This window comes from Delphinus delphis, chromosome 8 (assembly GCF_949987515.2).
Source record: "Delphinus delphis chromosome 8, mDelDel1.2, whole genome shotgun sequence".
NCBI classification, from domain to species: Eukaryota; Metazoa; Chordata; class Mammalia; order Artiodactyla; family Delphinidae; genus Delphinus; species Delphinus delphis.
Genome location: NC_082690.1, coordinates 75,584,561 through 75,601,741, shown reverse-complemented (window position 1 = coordinate 75,601,741; position 17,181 = coordinate 75,584,561). Strand labels below are relative to the sequence as shown.

Genomic DNA, 17,181 nt, shown 5'->3' with positions numbered 1-17,181 from the left:
CAAATCAATATTAGGGTATTTTACAAATCTTATTCAGTATTTCTTCCTTGGTTCCTGTTTCTAAGATTCTAGTTACCTAACCTCTCTTACATACCAGTGAAAAGAGGATGGACTTTGAAGTTAGGTAGCCCTGACTTCAAAGTTTAGTTCTACCATTTGCAAACAGTGCGACTACAGGTGGTTACCTAAACCTCTGCTGTCTCATTTGTAAAAAGAATAATGCATGCCTTTTGGGGATCTGGTAAGGGTTAAGTGGAATAGTATGTGTAAATGTCTGGACAGAGCCTTACATTTAAATATACCACACATGTTAATTTCTGTGTGTGTCTGTGTGCATTCAATAAATACAGCCCTGTTCATAAATCCTATCCTTGTCCTTGCTCCTCTGATAGACTGAAACTTTATGCTTGAACTTGTTCCTGAACTTCATTCTAGTGTCTGGAACCCAGCTACCCATAAATAGACCATCTTAACACTAAAAATCTGCTTGGTTCACTATTTCCCACTTCTGAGTTCTCCTCACTGTAATCCATTCCATCATCTTGAACCCCCCTGTCTTAGTCTGTTCGGGCTGCTGTAACAAAATACCACAGACTGGGTGGCTTATAAACAGAAATGCATTTCTCATAGCTCTGAAGGCTGGGGAACATTAGATCAAGGTGCCAGCACTCTTCCTAGTTCCTAGCCAGTGCCTCCTCACTGTGTCCTCACATGTTGGAAGGGGCTAGGGAGATCTCTGAAGCCTCTTTGATAAGGCACTCATCCCGTTCATAAGGGTTCCACTCTCATGACTTGAGAACCCTTTAAAGGCCCCACCTCCTAATACCTTTGGGTTTTAAGAATTCAACATATGAACTTGATGGGGACACAAAACATTCAGACAATAGCACTCCCTCAGACCCTTGCCAAAGTTTGCCTAGACTATGATCATGAATTCATGATCCTCTTGCACCCTGGGCGGCACACGTGGTCTCTTCATTCTCCTTACTCCTTGATCATTTGACTCCAATTATCCGTACCTGCCGGATCTAGTGCTGTCCTGTCCCATCAAAGTGGTCAGCTCCCGCTCTTGCTGGATGTAACAGGTTATTGATACTGAAATGTCTCTAATTCTATATACTAAAGACTTGGCTAAGGAGGAGTAAATTGGCTCATAATGTATGGATTATGTATTTATGCTTTTCTTTTTATGCTGCTAAAGGACAACTAGGAGCTGGCTCTAAGCACCCTCAATTGTGTATTTGCATGACGCTCTACGTAAATACACTCTGATGATTTTAGGAGAATCTTCTTTTGTATCTGGGGAATAAATTATCTCAACTCTTCCTTTTCATTCAGTAATTCTATGAATAATCTCTGAGTACTTAACCCAGACCCTGACACTCTACGTCATAGACTATCATACAGGTATCTTAAATAATGTAGGTCTGATTTTTTTTAAAGAGTATTGTGGTATAAGCCCTGGCAGGTTTGTTGTTGCTTTTTTATAATACAAATGCCTGATTTAAACATTGATTTCCAAGGCATTCATTTCCAAGAGGCATCCCCTTCAAAGACGGTTAACCCAAATAAACACACTTCCAGCCTCACAACTACATCAAGAGCTAGGCCACCTCCCCGCACTGAGACACCTTTGTTTTACAGATGTTGATTGATTTAAATATCTGACCATTTGGACTACTTGTTTCTTTTTTCCTCTTGCTGTCCTTTAAATCACCACTCTTATGTTTTAAATATGTTCTACCAATAAAGAGTGAGCCCACAGAAACTTAGGCCCCCCACCCTTGGCCTCGATAAAGGCACAGCCCCAGGCTCTGGGCTTCACCCTCCCTCTGGGCCCACCCCTGGTGACCTTGCTATGTTGCTCCTGGTGTGCTGTGTAATTTCCAGGTCTTTCAATTAAGAAACCTTTATGTTTCCAGTTTCCTGCTGGTAATTGCTGAAGGGCATCTTGCAGTCACACTAAGAAAAACAAGGGCATATTCATTTATAGTATCTCTCTAAAGACTACATTAAGTAGAAGAAAAATAAGGTGTAATCAATTACGATCTTTGGCATCTTGACGGCAAACCACAACATTGGTGATTGATAGGCTAAGACCAGCACAAAACAGGGATGCTTAGCAGTAATTAAACAGATCTAAGCAATGAGCTTAGTGTTGATACTTTCATGCTTAAAGCCTCAGTGCACCTCATAAACCTCTGTTTATCAGATCTGATAATGCTCCTGATATACAGACATTTACATTAGGACTAGACCTCAGATTCTTCATTTAAGGATGCAGAGCTGAGGACCCAAAAGGAATATTACTCAGCCATAAAAAGGATGAAATAATGTCATTTGCAGCAACATGGATGAACCTAGAGATGATCATACTAAGTGAAGTAAGCCAAAGACAAATATCATATGATATTGCTTACACGTGGAATCTAAGAAAATGATACAAATGAACTTTTTTACAAAACAGAAATAGACTCACAGATGTAGAGAACAAGCTTACGGTTACCAAAAGGAAAAGGGGAGATAAGTTAGGAGTTTGGGATTAAAATATACATCCTACTATATACAAAATAATCAACAAGCACCTGCTGTATAGTACAGGGAACTATACTCAATATCTTATAATAACTTATAATGGAAGAGAATGTAAAAAGAGTATATAAATTTCTACATATGTATGTGTGTGTATATATATATATAAAACTGAATCACTTTGCTGTACACTTTGTACAACACTGTAAATCAACTATAGTATCATAAAAATTTTTTTAAAAAGGAAAGGAGAACGAACACCCCAAGAATATAGTGGGGTTGAGTGGCTAAGCTACGACCAAAATCCAGCCCTTATGGTTTGCAAATCCAGAAGCTTCCCAGTCAGAGCGCCAGGAATAGGGGAAGGTGTGCTGAGCTACTGATCCACTCAGTCCAGCCAGGTGACCCTCAGCAGTGAGCAGCCTCATCTATGTACACCCATGTGCCTATGAAATAGTATCATTTCTATGTGTATCATGATGTGAAAGAAACTGGGAATTACTATTTTTATTCCTTTTCTCCAACATTTATCATCTGCAATATCAAGGAATAGAGTGTTTTGCTCAAGATAATACGATTTAATGAAATGATCTGAATCAGAGTTATTGGTTTAATCTTACCCAAAGGGGAACTCTTTTGTGTTCCAATTCTTATCAGCCAGAGACAAAATATGACAACTCTCCCCTACCAATCCGGGAGGTTAGAATATAGGCCTTCAGATACAGCTGGACTCTGATAAGAAATCTAAACAGCACCGTTCTAAAGAAGAGGGAGATGATATTTTAACTCCAACAGTCAAGAACCAAGGAAGAACCCTGTGGGTTTTGAGGATGGTATGAATGATGCAGAGTGGTGCCTGTTTTATTGACCTGGACTGAAAGGCTCCAGAGGAGAGTGGAGAGGAGAAAAGCACCCACAGAACTCCACATATGCATTCATACAATAAATAACTTTCTAGGGAATAAGAAAAAACCCTCATTCAAGAATACTGAGACTGGGCCTTCCCTGGTGGCGCAGTGGTTGAGAGTCCGCCTGCCGATACAGGGGACACGGGTTCGTGCCCCGGTCCGGGAAGATCCCACATGCCGCGGAACGGCTGGGCCCGTGAGCCATGGCCGCTGAGCCTGCGCATCTGGAGCCTGTGCTCCTCAACGGGAGAGGCCACAACAGTGAGAGGCCCGCATACCGCAAAAAAAAAAAAAAAAAAGAATACTGAGACTGATAATAATTTGCCCATGCCAGAGGAAAAAAAAGTACAAGTCTGTAGTCAAATCTGCTAATTATTCTTCTATCTAAAATGTTGCCTGCCTTTTGGCTTCATAGTAAGAACTTTAACCACATATATTTTCCAAATATATGTTATGCTCCTAGAAATACAAAGATTTCTCCCATTGGAATGTTAAGGATTCTTACTGCTTTCCTTCCCAAAGCAGTTGAGTTACCATACCAACAGTTAGCACTTTCTTAGAAAATGACGGAAAACCCAGAGCAACCCTTCAGGCATGACTGGATAAAGAAGCTCCAACGATATTGTCAAGGTCTGATTCAACTCCGTTTCTCCACACAGTTCTGTGTGTTGCCTTCATTCTCAGACAGCTTCTCCCCTGTGGTTTCAAAATGGCCATAAATGTTCCTGGTCATATTCTTCCAGACGCCCTTCCATAGTAGAAAAGTTAGTCTCCCTGTCGAATGTAACCAGAGTGGGGGGTGGGGGGAACTAATTGGATCTGCTTGGGTAACGTGTCAAACCTGAACCAATCTCTGTGGCCAGGAGAATGCACTTCTATAATTGTGCCAGAGAAGGGTTACAGGTTCCAACATTAGGGCCACAGGGACTAAAAGTGAGGAGGGGTGGCTCCCAGAAGGAAACTGAGGAATCGTTAGCAATATGGTGAAAGAACGCTCACTGGTAAAAACAACAGATGTCCATTTCTCTACTCTGGCCATCCTCCTTTTCTCTCCCCAGTTGTCTGTAATCCAGGTTCTGCAGCTGTCATTCCCCTGACTCTACCTTAGGAACCACCACTGGAATATGGAGATTAATCTAACCAGGCTCCACACTCCTCTGATCTCCATCACCCAAAATGCAACCCTTCCCTGCATCCATCTCAGTTCAAACTCAACATCAGGTCTGCTGCTTCCTTTCTCCTTCCTGCTCCTTGCTCCGTTCTGTCCCAAAGATTTTGGCTATGGGACTTCAGTGGATGTGAAACGGAGTTCCCTAAACCCTCATCCTCTTCAGAGAACGCTTCCTCCACCAGGTGGAACAAGAATCAGGTCCTCGGGCTTCCCTGGTGGCGCAGTGGTGGAGAATCTGCCTGCTAATGCAGAGGCACAGGTTCGAGCCCTGGTCTGGGAAGATCCCACATGCCGCGGAGCAACTGGGCCCGTGACCCACAACTACTGAGCCTGCGTGTCTGGAGCCTGTGCTCCGCAACAAGAGAGGCCACGATAGTGAGAGGCCAGCGCACCGCGATGAAGAGTGGCCCCCACTTGCCACAACTAGAGAAAGCCCTCGCACAGAAACGAAGACCCAAGACAGCCAAAAGAATAAATAAACAAATGTGGGGTTTAAAAAAAAAAATTAAAAAAAGAAAAAGAATCAGGTCCTCAACAACAATCAGGTCCTTGCTCATGCCCCCAAAATTTCCTTCCCTTACAATTCTCTCATGAAAAGTCTATTATTCCCACATGACCTGTAGGAAAAGTCTTGGCATTCTCCAAGCTTGTATCCATATAACGACTTGGTATCCACACACATGATGACTCCTGTTTTTCAAAAACCCCCTTCTCCTTATCTAATCTCATCCCCGGCCTAGACTACGTAGTTAACTGCCTCAATCATCCTTTCTAAAGCCTCAGTTTCCTCATGTATATAATGGGGACAATAATTCTGCCCCCTTCATAGAGAACTGGTATGACTTAAATGAGATGTTTGTTGTAAAGCTCTTAGCACAGTGCCTGGCTCACAGGTGTTCAATAAAAGCTAGCTGTTAATTCTGTGGGTTAGATGTGGAGCCCACATGTTTAATATTCACTATTTTAAATGACCAATGCTAGTGAGAGGGGAAGGCCATGCCAGTACTTGGCCTATTTTTTTTTTTTTTTTTTTTTTTTGCGGTACGCGGGCCTCTCACTGTTGTGGCCTCTCCCATTGCAGAGCACAGGCTCCGGACGCACAGGCTCAGCGACCATGGCTCACGGGCCCAGCCACTCCGCGGCATGTGGGATCTTCCCGGACCGGGGCACGAACCCGTGTCCCCTGCATCGGCAGGCAGACTCTCAACCACTGCGCCACCAGGGAAGCCCAGTACTTGGCCTATTTTTAAACTAGTGTAATAAGTCTAGTCATACCGTTCAGCATGTTTGCTTTTTAAAATAATTAACCACAATTAAGTCCTAGCCCTTGCAGTTCAAGAGATCTAGTCTCCACTTTCAGTTGTCTGATAGGTCAGTTCTGTCTACTATGATGGATGTTAAAAAACTATATGAGCCTGAAGAATTCTCAACCAAATTCAGTCTCGCCTCTCTCTTGATTAGTTGAATTTCAAAATGATTCCATCCACAGTAGCTTGAGGGGATGAAGAATGTGCCTTAATAAATTACTTTGTTGTTCACTCAACTCCTAAGACTGTGAGCTGTCAGCCACCCCCCACCCCTGGACACCGCACCCCCCCAACCCCTGGACACCGCGCCCCCCCAACCCCTGGACACCGCGCCCCCCCAGACTGTAAGCTCCTCAGGGGGCAAGAACAACATGTTCGCCAGGTCACGTGCATTTTCTGAGGTGCTTGGCAGCGCTCTGTACCCTGTGGAGTACTCAGTACCTTTTGTTTGATGTTGCTGACAAGACCTAAAAATAATCCCTTAAAAAACCTACCATTAAAATGTAGAAAAACTGGAAAAAACAACAACAACAAAGAGCTAGCTGTTATTATTGTCAAAGGGGTGGGCTTCTAGGTAAATGGCCATACTTTTCTTTAGAGTATTATATTTCTATGGCTTCGACATTCATTGTGTAAAAAGAAAGCACACTTTATATTAAATGGAATAAGCTGAATATGGTGGACCCAACCACCAAACTACTCTGATGAGAAAAGACACATCCAAATAGAGATCAAATGTAGAATATCTGTACTGTGAGCAAGATCCTTATTTACTGACTTCCTTAATTTTCGCAGTAAAGCGAAAAACCCTTTTCACACGCGACATAGGAAAAAGTGAATTTTACTTTTTACTGTTAGTAAATTCTAAAGGAAAGGAAATTCGTATTTACTGGGTTTCTGCTATGTGCCAAATGGTCAACATAGGCTATTTCACTTAATCCTCACAACTAATTTACTGCTTATTTTCCTCAACAAATATTTATTAAATAACCCTTATGTGTTAAGCTTTATGGACACAAAGATGACAAGGACATGCTGTCTGCCTTCCCAGGACAGTGAGGGAGATAGATTAAGCAAATTAGCACTTGCACTACGGTGTGATAAATGCCAGGACAGAGAACGATATGCAGGAACACGGAGGAGGGGTGAAGGCAAATGGCTTGAAAGAGGTAGAACGTGAACTGCATTTTGAAGGACAAGCTCCCACCAAATAAAAACGAAGGCAAAGATTTTTCATTCAAAGTGAGGACGTAACAACTAAGAACATACGATGTACAGGCACTTTATTTAACCCTCAATTCAGAGAAGTTTAAGTAACTTCTAAGGTCATGGAACTGCTAAGTGCTAGAAACCAGTTTTGAACCCAGCAGACTGGCCTCAACAATCCATGCACGTAACCGTTGAGCTTTCCACAGCAAGGAAGACTTGGAACACTGTAAGTAGTTTGACTAAAGTAGGACTGGTTTTGTTGGAGGGGAAGTGGCAGGAGATGAGACTAAAGAGGTAGGTGGCAACTAGATCAGAAAAGACCTGTGTCACAGGCTAAGAGGTGTGAATCCCATCCTTAAAGTCACGGGGAAGCACGGGAAGATCTTCTGCATAGAGTTCACAGTGGAGAGAGATACACGATAGTACCCAATATATTCCAAGCATTACCCTAAGCACTTACACTCCACTTAGTCCTGAAAACAACCTATGGAGATATATACAATTATTATGCCCAATTATAAAAGCGAGGCACAGATTAGTTAGGTAACTAGCCCAAGATGTCACAGCTAGGTATAAGAACCAGGCTTCTAAGCAAGCAGTCTAGCTCCAGAAGCCATGCCCTTCATCACTCTGTCATCCAGCTTGCACGTAGGCCACAGAGAATCACTGGATCTGGACGTGCGCCGGGTGGATTAGAAAACAGCCAGACTGGAAAAGACGGGTGGTAACATCCACGATGAAGTTACTGTCATTTCCTCCAAACTCATTAGGCGAGCAAGCAAACTGAGAGAAGTGAAGAGACTAGGCCCTACGTTCCACAGTGTGTGTGGGAGTGGAGGTCTGATGTCAAGAGTGTCAGATTCAAAAGCCCTTGTATTTACACTGGTGGAGGTTGCCTCTTGCTAATTCAATTTCAATAAAATTATTGCAAATTCCAAATTATCTGGGTCTAAAATAATGAGGTTTTATTCTCTGTAAATTCAGCATTCAAGTACGATCCCATTAAGTGGCACGGATAAGCATGTCAGAAAATGATCCACAAATTGCCGCGTTTCCCTAGCCTCGAGAACACATGGCTCTCCTCTGGCTCACGGCTGTTGCGAGAGACTGCAGAGAGAGTTACTATGTAAAGCTGGTGAGCATCGCCAGGGCATTATGAACTGCACATGTCTGCTCTCTTATGAATTGTTTTTAATATGAAACTGATCTTGAAACGCAACAAAAGTAAACGCTCTAGACTTGTTTTCTTTTCCCATCTACTCTCTCTTATCTTAGTATAATTTGAGCTTTGATGAATGCTACTCATTTCTATTCAATATGTGACTTTATGGGGAAATTCCATCCTGAGACAGGAAATGCTATACTGTAGAAGGAATTAGATATTCTCAGCCCCCAGTATATGGATTCCAGCCATCTGTCTGCTTAATAAACACTACGGTTTTGCATTCAACTGAAAGCCAGACCTGGGCTGCTCAATATAACAAAGAAAATGAATGGAAAGCCCCATTTCTTACGTTCAGGGCACCATGCTGCCTCCCTAGAGATCTTCTCCATGTGATCAGGGGTACAGATTAAACAGTGTGCTATATTCTTATTAACTGAAACCTATCCTAAATGTTTTAGAGCTACTGGAGTAGTCAGCAGTCACAGCTATCTGCTGAGCACTTGAAATGTCTGGATCGAGAGGTGTCAAACCTATTTCTTCTTACCTTTGGTAAAGCAACTTCCAGAAAACTTAAATTAACCTGTGTGCTTTACATTACATCTCAACTGGGCATTGCTATTCTAGAGCCCTTACGTCTTCTACTAATGTCAAACCACATGCTTGTGTACGTGTATGTGTGTGTTTTACTTTGTTCTGTTAAACATAAAGCAAGTTCGCTTTTGAGAAATTTGTTACACCTTATTTTTCTTCTACTTAATGTAGTCTTTAGAGAGATACTATAAATGAATATTCCAATATTCAATACCCTTATCTGTGCAAAACAGAGTTTGCCATTTAGATGCCAAAGATCATGTCCTTGCTTTAAATAGTCTAGGAGGTCTGTGTCTTTATTCCCAACACAGACCTACTAGAGAATGGCCTTGAGGATATGGGGAGGGGGAAGGGTAAGCTGTGACAAAGTGAGAGAGTGGCATGGACATATATACACTACCAAACGTAAGGTAGATAGCTAGTGGGAAGCAGCCGCATAGCACAGGGAGATCAGCTTGGTGCTTTGTGACCACCTAGAGGGGTGGGATAGGGAGAGTGGGAGGGAGGGACATGCAAGAGTAAAGAGATATGGGAACATATGTATAACTATTCACTTTGTCATAAAGTAGAAACTAACACATCATTATAAAGCAATTATACTCCAATAAAGATGTAAAAAAAATAAAAATAAATAGTCTAGGAGGCTGAACTCAAACCATTTTCCAAGCTCATCTGGTCACATCTCCAAAACTAGGCTGTGTTTCAGAAGAGTACCTAGAATTCCTCCCTCATCTACATAGTTACTTAATCCAGGCAAAATATCCATTTTATGAAATTTTAATATTCTACTTAAAAGAAAATCTATCTTAAATTCGTGCATTTTTCCTAACACAACTTAAAACTATAGTTAAACTACATTTGAATAAATACTTGAAATTCTGCCTTATCCCTGTCCAGTATCTGTTTCAGAATATCGCACATTACAAATAGTATCATCCCTAAATAAGTAAGGTGATACAAGAACACAGTGCAAGAGAACCAACACATGATTTCTCTGTTGTAAGTTTAAAAGTGGAAAATTCACTGATTTTGGAAGAAATGATCACAAAACTTAGGAAGAGAGTTATAGTAACAAGCAGGAATCAGTTATTTAAGTAACAGAATGATGAGAGGTCCAGGGCTCAGGTGGAGTTACTTTACTATGTCACTGGCAGTTCTGCTGAAGAGATATTTAATGATTCTGAGTTTTTTGCACTACTTTCAAGTGACCCATAAAGTTTCTCAATTTTTCTTGTAACTGGCAGGATCAGAAGCTTAGATAAAAAGTGAGCTATCTTTAATTTGACAGAAGCCAGACAGAAGTGGTGATGACATGGTTGGAAAGAATGAGTGCATTCCACTGCAGACCTTTTTTTTTTTTTTTTTTTTTTTTTTTTGTGGTACGCGGGCCTCTCACTGTTGTGGCCTCTCTCATTGTGGAGCACAGGCTCCGGATGCACAGGCTCAGCGGCCATGGCTCACGGGCCCAGCCACTCCGTGGCATGTGGGATCTTCCCGGACCAGGGCACGAACCCATGTCCCCTGCATCGGCAGGCGGACTCTCAACCACTGCGCCACCAGGGAAGCCCTACTGCAGACCTTTTTAAACCCTGGATACTCCATCTTTCTTACTGGAAAGCCTGCTCTTCACAGTGCATCAGCCAAAACCCATTTTAGAATTGCACACGGAGGTTTGTTTCCTACAAATAATAATGCAGCCACTTTTATTCACTTAGAATTGTATTCACAACAGCAATATAGCAGAGACTGCTAGTGTTCACCCACAGCTGTGGCCTCACCCTCCTTCCCAAGCACACAGACATTCTGCTGTACTGTTAGGTGGGCCATGGACCTAATTCTGCTCAATGCCATGTGAGCCAAAGAGGTATGCATCCCATTCAGGCCTGGCCCTTCAAAACCTCCCACGCATGACCTAATTCTCCTTCCCCGTCTGCTGATGGAGCGGTGAGGATTCTGAGAACCAAGAAGAGATCACAGCGACAAGATGTAAGGTGAGTGGGTCCCTGAGTTACTGTGTGGAGCACAGCCCTCTACACACACCACCAGCTCTTAGTGAGTGATAGGTAAGAACTTAGTGTTTTGGAACTACTGAAATTCTCAAGCCTGTCTGTGACAGAAGCTACCACTGTTTCCTAACCTTATACAAGCAGTTTCACACGTTAACCCTACTGCCTTCCAGTTTTCCCTAAAATTTAGAAGCTAAGGGTGAGAAGAAATTTGAAAATGTCATTACGTTTATTAGCAAGTGAGGACACTGGTTCATTATCACAGGACAAGGTGTAATCCAGATGCCCTGGAAAATAAACATCTATGTATAAATGAGAAGATTACGCAAAAGCAACAGAAACAGACACCAAACTCAGTGTGGCTGAGTTGCAAGATGGCTGTATTTTAGGGACTAAAGCTTTGAGCAGTTTTCAGCAGAGCTGAGTTACTCTGCCAGGAACGTATCTAACTTTATTCTAGAAAACAAACAGAGTGGCATGCATGAGGCTGAAATGAAGAAACATATCCTTGTGTTGGGAATAGGAAGAGGCAGAAATGTGAAAGAAGGCAAGTGTAAACCACAACACGTTCTACTGGTCAGTACTAGTTTAGCATCCCACCAAAATCCTGTTGAGGAAGGATCGCAGTTAGCACTGCTGCCAAACTCTGCTGACACTTGCACACTCTTTGTAAATGTTTTTAGACTTATCCTTTACCTTAATAAATATCTGAATCAAGAGAAGGCTCTAAGGGGACTTCCCTGGCGGTCCAGTGGTTAAGAATCCATGCTTCCAATGCAGGAGGCACAGGTTCGACCCCTGGTTGGGGAACTAAGATCCCATAAGCCATGAGGTGTGGCCAAAAAAAAAAAAAAAAAAGAAGCCTCTAAGGTAATATTAAGAAGTCTCTGGGCCAGGCAGACCCAGCAACAGAACGTGTTCTAGGCTCTTGACTACTTACTTAGCTTTCACAGTGTGATAGTCATTAAGAAGAACCATTAAAAAATGCCATCTGCAGCAACATGGATGGACCTAGAGATTGGCATACTGAGTGAAGTAAGTCAGACAGAGAAAGACAAGTATCATATGATATCGCTTATATGTGGAATCTCAAAAAGGCTACAAATGAACTTATTTACAAAACAGAAACAGAGTCACAGATGTAGAAAACAAACTTACAGTTACCAGGGGGTAAGGTGGGGGGTGGGTGAGGGATAAATTGGGAGACTGGGATTGACAAATACACACTACTATATGCACAATATGTAACTAATAAGGACCTACCTACCGTATAGCGCAGGGAACTCTCCTCAATACACTGTAATGGCCTACATGAGAAAAGAATCTAAAAAGAGTGGATATATGTATATGTATAGCTGATTCACTTTGCTGTACAGCAGGAACTAACACAACATTGTAAATCAACTATACTCCAATAAATTTTTTTAAATTTAATCAGGGACTTCCCTGGTAGCACAGTGGTTAAAAATCTGCCTGCCAATGCAGGGGACACGGGTTCAAGCCCTGGTCTGGGAAGATCGCACATGCAGCGGACAACTAAGCCCGTGTGCTACAGCTACTGAGCCTGAGCTCTAGAGCCTGCATGCCCCAACTACTGAAGCCCGCGTGCCTAGAGCCTGTGCTCTGCAACAAGAGAAGCCACCACAATGAGAAGCCCGCGCACCGCAACGAAGAGTAGCCCCCCACTGGCCGCAAGTAGAGAAAGCCCGCGCACAGCAACGAAGACCCCAACGCAGCCAAAAATAATAAATAAATAAACTAACTAATTAATTAATTAAAGCAACAAAATTAATCAGGAATTTAACATCGGATATAGATATTGGCTATTTCTCATAACTGCATGATTAAATCAGTAAGAAACTAGTATTATGAAATAACTGTCACCCTTTACAAACTAAAAAAATAGAGAACCAGATCTATTTATGCTAACCTTGCCTTAAAATATAACATCCAGCGGCGCAGTCCGCCGCGACCGGTCTCTTGCGGAGCCGACTGAGCGCGGCCCGAGCCCAGCCCGCCTCTGAGCGCCTGCTGTTAGCGTGTCGACACCATGGAGCACTTTGATAAAGTGGTGCTGAATGCGCTGCAGCCATGAGACTTCAGAAATGAAAGTTCATTAGCATCTACTCTGGAGACGCTCCTGTTCTTCACAGCTTTAATAATCACTTTACCTATTGGGTTACATTTCACGACTAAATCTTATGCTTTTGAAGGCGCCTTTGGGATGGCCAAAAGAGACAGCTATTTTTATGCTGCTATTGTTGCAGTGGTCGCCGTCCACGTGGTGCTGGCCCTCTTTGTTTATGTGGCCTGGAATAAAGGCTCACGGCAGTGGTGTGAAGGCAAACAGGATTAAAGTGAACATCACCTTTTGATAGCATTGATTTTTTTTTAAGTGGTAAATGCGTCTGGGATATTGATGATTTTAATAAAGTTGAAAGAACATGTTAAAATCAATCTTATGGAATCACGTTTGACTAGTGTAAATTCTGACCCTTCTGAAACAATGGTTTGTATCCTCAGCTTTAATTGTATGAGCCTCTCATTTGCAAATGAGAATTTGGAAAAGTTAAATGGGTTGCAAATAAATATGTGAAATTAGTTACACATTATTCTGGGAAGAATTTGATTACCTTACAACAAAAAAAAAATTTTATAGCATTTTGTCTTTTGGTTGGCTTTGAGTTTTACTCCTCTGGATATATTCAGATGTACATAGTGGAGCAAATCTAAACTTTATTTTTCGCTGGAACGCTTTCCCTAACTATCATGAAAACACCAGGTCATTGGATTTTGGGTTGTAAATGCCTACTGGAAATTGCTTAAATTGTGGACACTGGAATTAATCTGAATGTCACTGAGAAATTTTGCATCAAGTGTAATCCCTCGTCAGCAGAAATCTTTCATTACATTATTTCATGGGGAAACTAGGCTGAATCACACCCATTCATGTAAAAGGACTGGGCTTATTGAAGAATGCAGACAGCAAAGCAAAGAGCTACCTGCCTGGGCACCCAGCCTACTCCCTAAAGGCCCCTTGCAGGCCAGCCTCCTGCTTTCAGACAAACTCTGTAATGATCTGCTTTGCTCTGTCATTCAACAATGAACTTACGCTTTAATTACAAGGTTGTGTAAACTCCCTTTAAATTTGTTTTTCCTACTTTTTAATAACGTATCTGAAGGAATTTACATTTAAATGTGTTAATTTTTGCATACTTAGGGAGTGTAAACAATCCTGAAAATAGATTATTTTTATTGTCTAGGAAGTATTCTTGGAATTTCTAGTCTAATCTTTTAAATCAGTGCCGTTATATCCCAGATACATAGATAGATAATGTATCTAAGTTAGATAGTCCTTGAGGTCCTTTCTGCTAGAAAAAGACCCTGTGGTTTTACTTTAGTATCCTTGGTCTGTGTTCTTTCTAGCCACTTGGTACTACTTGTGTGCAACCTAAAAACACACGTGAAAAAAATGCATATTAAAACAGGAAGAAAATTTAAATTCCCTGTAATGTTGCCATCTGGAGATAACCACTATTTTGGTTTACATCCTGTGTGCATTTCTTAATGCTAGTTTGATACACACTAAAAGTTTGGTTTCAGTTCAAATTCTGCCAATTTTACCTGGCGCCTATTTGCATTTTTTCAGATGAGTGATTATTGGCCGTTTTCTTAAAAAGCACATTCTACCTTTACTCTTTTAACTAGATATCTCATTGTACAAATTTCCCGTCATTGATAATCCCTAATACAATGGCCCTTGCTGTGTTTGTCATTACTGATTTTGTTTATTCACCCCTACTTTTGATGTTGTGGAACTGGACTAAAGGAGTAGAGAGGTAGTTAGGCATAAAAGCAAAGAAGGCATCTGTGTTTATTTACTTGTTGAGAAAAAATAAAAGATTATTATAGGACTATTTTTTATTCTTGCTTATAGTTAAATATTATCTACAGTTTAAATGTCTTAAGTAGTTATTCTAAATGTAAAATGTTTTCTTAAAATGACTATAGTTTTGGTATAAAATTGTACAAATTTAATATAAAATTATAGAATGCTCCAGATTGAGTCTAGCGTACTATATGGTAGATTTCTAGATGGTCCCCTCTTTAGATGTCTTGTTGTACTTAGAATTTGTCCACCTAATTTCTTTTTCTATAATGCCAAGGTTTTTCTTGTACTTTTGGGATCTTATGCTATTTGTAAGATATTAATGTCCAGTGCTGGATTATTTTGTTTGATTTCAGACATTTGCTGAGTAGATAATATGTGTGTTTTTCTGCAAGTATTTAAACTGGGGATTCATGTTAAAGCAGATGTAATTTCCTCTTGGAAAAGGCACCCAGCATTTGAAAGTTAGAATCGGATGTTAAGGTTGATATTTGGGGTTATTACAATATAGACTTGTTTTCAAACAAGTTAATATTTTCTTAGGGTTTTAACTGTTAACTGACTAGTTTGCTGCTGTTGAAATAACATGGTATTTGACAAATAGATTTATTTTTCAAGATGTCTCAGTGATTTCCTCTTGTATATCCTTTCAGGATGTATAGAAAGGAAAGCTACAATTGAGCCCTTATATCAATTGTTATAAGGTAGGAATATGTTCACTATTGTTTGAAAACTGATTGTAAGAATAACCTCAATTAGGGGAGTTTAACTTGAAGCGTCAGTACAGGCTACTGATTTATCACGTGACCTTCTTAACCTCACCTACCATTTTGCCCCCCAGAATATAATCTTTTTTCTCACTGTGCTTAAAAATGAAAAGTCTGCTGTAGAATGCATCTGATGTCATTAGCTCTTCAAGTGGATACCATTTTACATGTGACAGCAGAATTCAGTTTTGAATTGTTGAAGTAATTTAAACACTCCATAAAAAATAAAAAAAAAAAAAACCAACCTGCGTTTCATGGGAATCTAACAGAAATATACTGTAAGACTATTTTCATCATAAAGATCTCATCAGCTTTGCCCAAAAAGAAAAAAAAAAAAAAAAAAATGACATCCAACCAGGTACTTTCGTTTTTCAGTTCTAAAAAAGGTAAATACCCTTTGCATATATTCTGAACTGAGATGGGTATGTTAAGTATAGCTCGCGCCATTCTATAAAAGTAGCAGTTGTTAAGCACTTTAAATATCTTGCAAATAATTGCTTCCCCAAACAGATCATAATCCAGCAGAGAGCCTAGAGATTGACTGTGACATCTTTCAATAACGTTGCTTAAAGAAAGCCTCCTGGTCCATTGAGAATTGTTAGTTAGGAAAGAAAGCCAGTCTTATCTTGATTTTTCACCAGAAAGTCAATGTTCAGTAGCCTGTTTTAAAATAAAATTGACTGATATATATATGGCTCTGCTAATCTCATGCATCATTTTGGATGTGACAATTACAGATAACAAACATCTATGTGACTCACCAAAGTGCAACCTCAAAATGCAGTTTTTAAAGAATCAGCAGTTGTCTAAGTGCCAGATTTCCACTCCCTCTGAGATACAAGCTGGTTTAACGTGCTTCCCTTAAGCCCCTAAGGATGCAGTTACGTCTACTGGGCTGCAAACTTTAAAAGGTAAGCAGTGACTTTGGTAAGTGATGGAGTACTTAAAGTGCATCCAAGAGACTCTTTTTTTGCCTAGGAAAAATGCACTTGTAGGAAAAGAATATGAAAAGACTACATCAAGGTCTGCCTTGTTAAGTCAAAATAACACAACCAATATATTGCACCTAGCACCACACAAGTTCCCTTCTTGTGACTGTTTTCTTAATGCACTATTGCTGGTTTCAAGACTGCAATACAGCTTCTGTGTCTGTCTGCCTTTCTTTACCAAGCTGATGAACATAATGTCTCTTGAAAGCTTAGACTAGACAATCAGTTTCATTTTCAAGTTTCAGTCACATTTTTCAAAGGAAGCATTATTGAAAGTGTAAGCATAATAATAGGCTCTGGGCCTAGAGACTTCCTTCTCTTAGAATTAAATCAGTAAAGTGTCCTTCCTGCCCCCGCCCTTAAGGACTATAACAGATACATTCAGATCTAAATTCAGTACCAGTGTTTGTTGGTAAGTATTTGCATGACAGTGAGTTTACAAATAAGTTTGACGTTATTTTAGTTCTGCTCAACACTGCAGTATTGACACTCCAGTACTCCTGTGAACATTGCTACCAATATACTTTTATTAACAATAATATTAGTGCATCCAAAATAGGGGAGCCTTTCTGGGCGATGAGGAGAGTCTTGATCATGTATCTTTTCCAGCCCTCAGGAAGGAATGGTAGTGAAATGATTGCTTTAAG

The 17,181-nt window shown here is 40.7% G+C and overlaps 1 protein-coding gene and 1 pseudogene across 3 annotated transcripts in view; one reads left to right on the top strand and one right to left on the bottom strand.

Annotated features, from left to right (window-relative positions):
* Window positions 1-17,181, bottom strand: part of NELL1 (neural EGFL like 1) — an 872,742-nt gene that overhangs the window by 310,794 nt on the left and 544,767 nt on the right. The gene's annotated exons all lie outside the window — the stretch shown is intronic.
* Window positions 12,940-13,245, top strand: LOC132429144 (vacuolar ATPase assembly integral membrane protein VMA21-like; annotated as a pseudogene).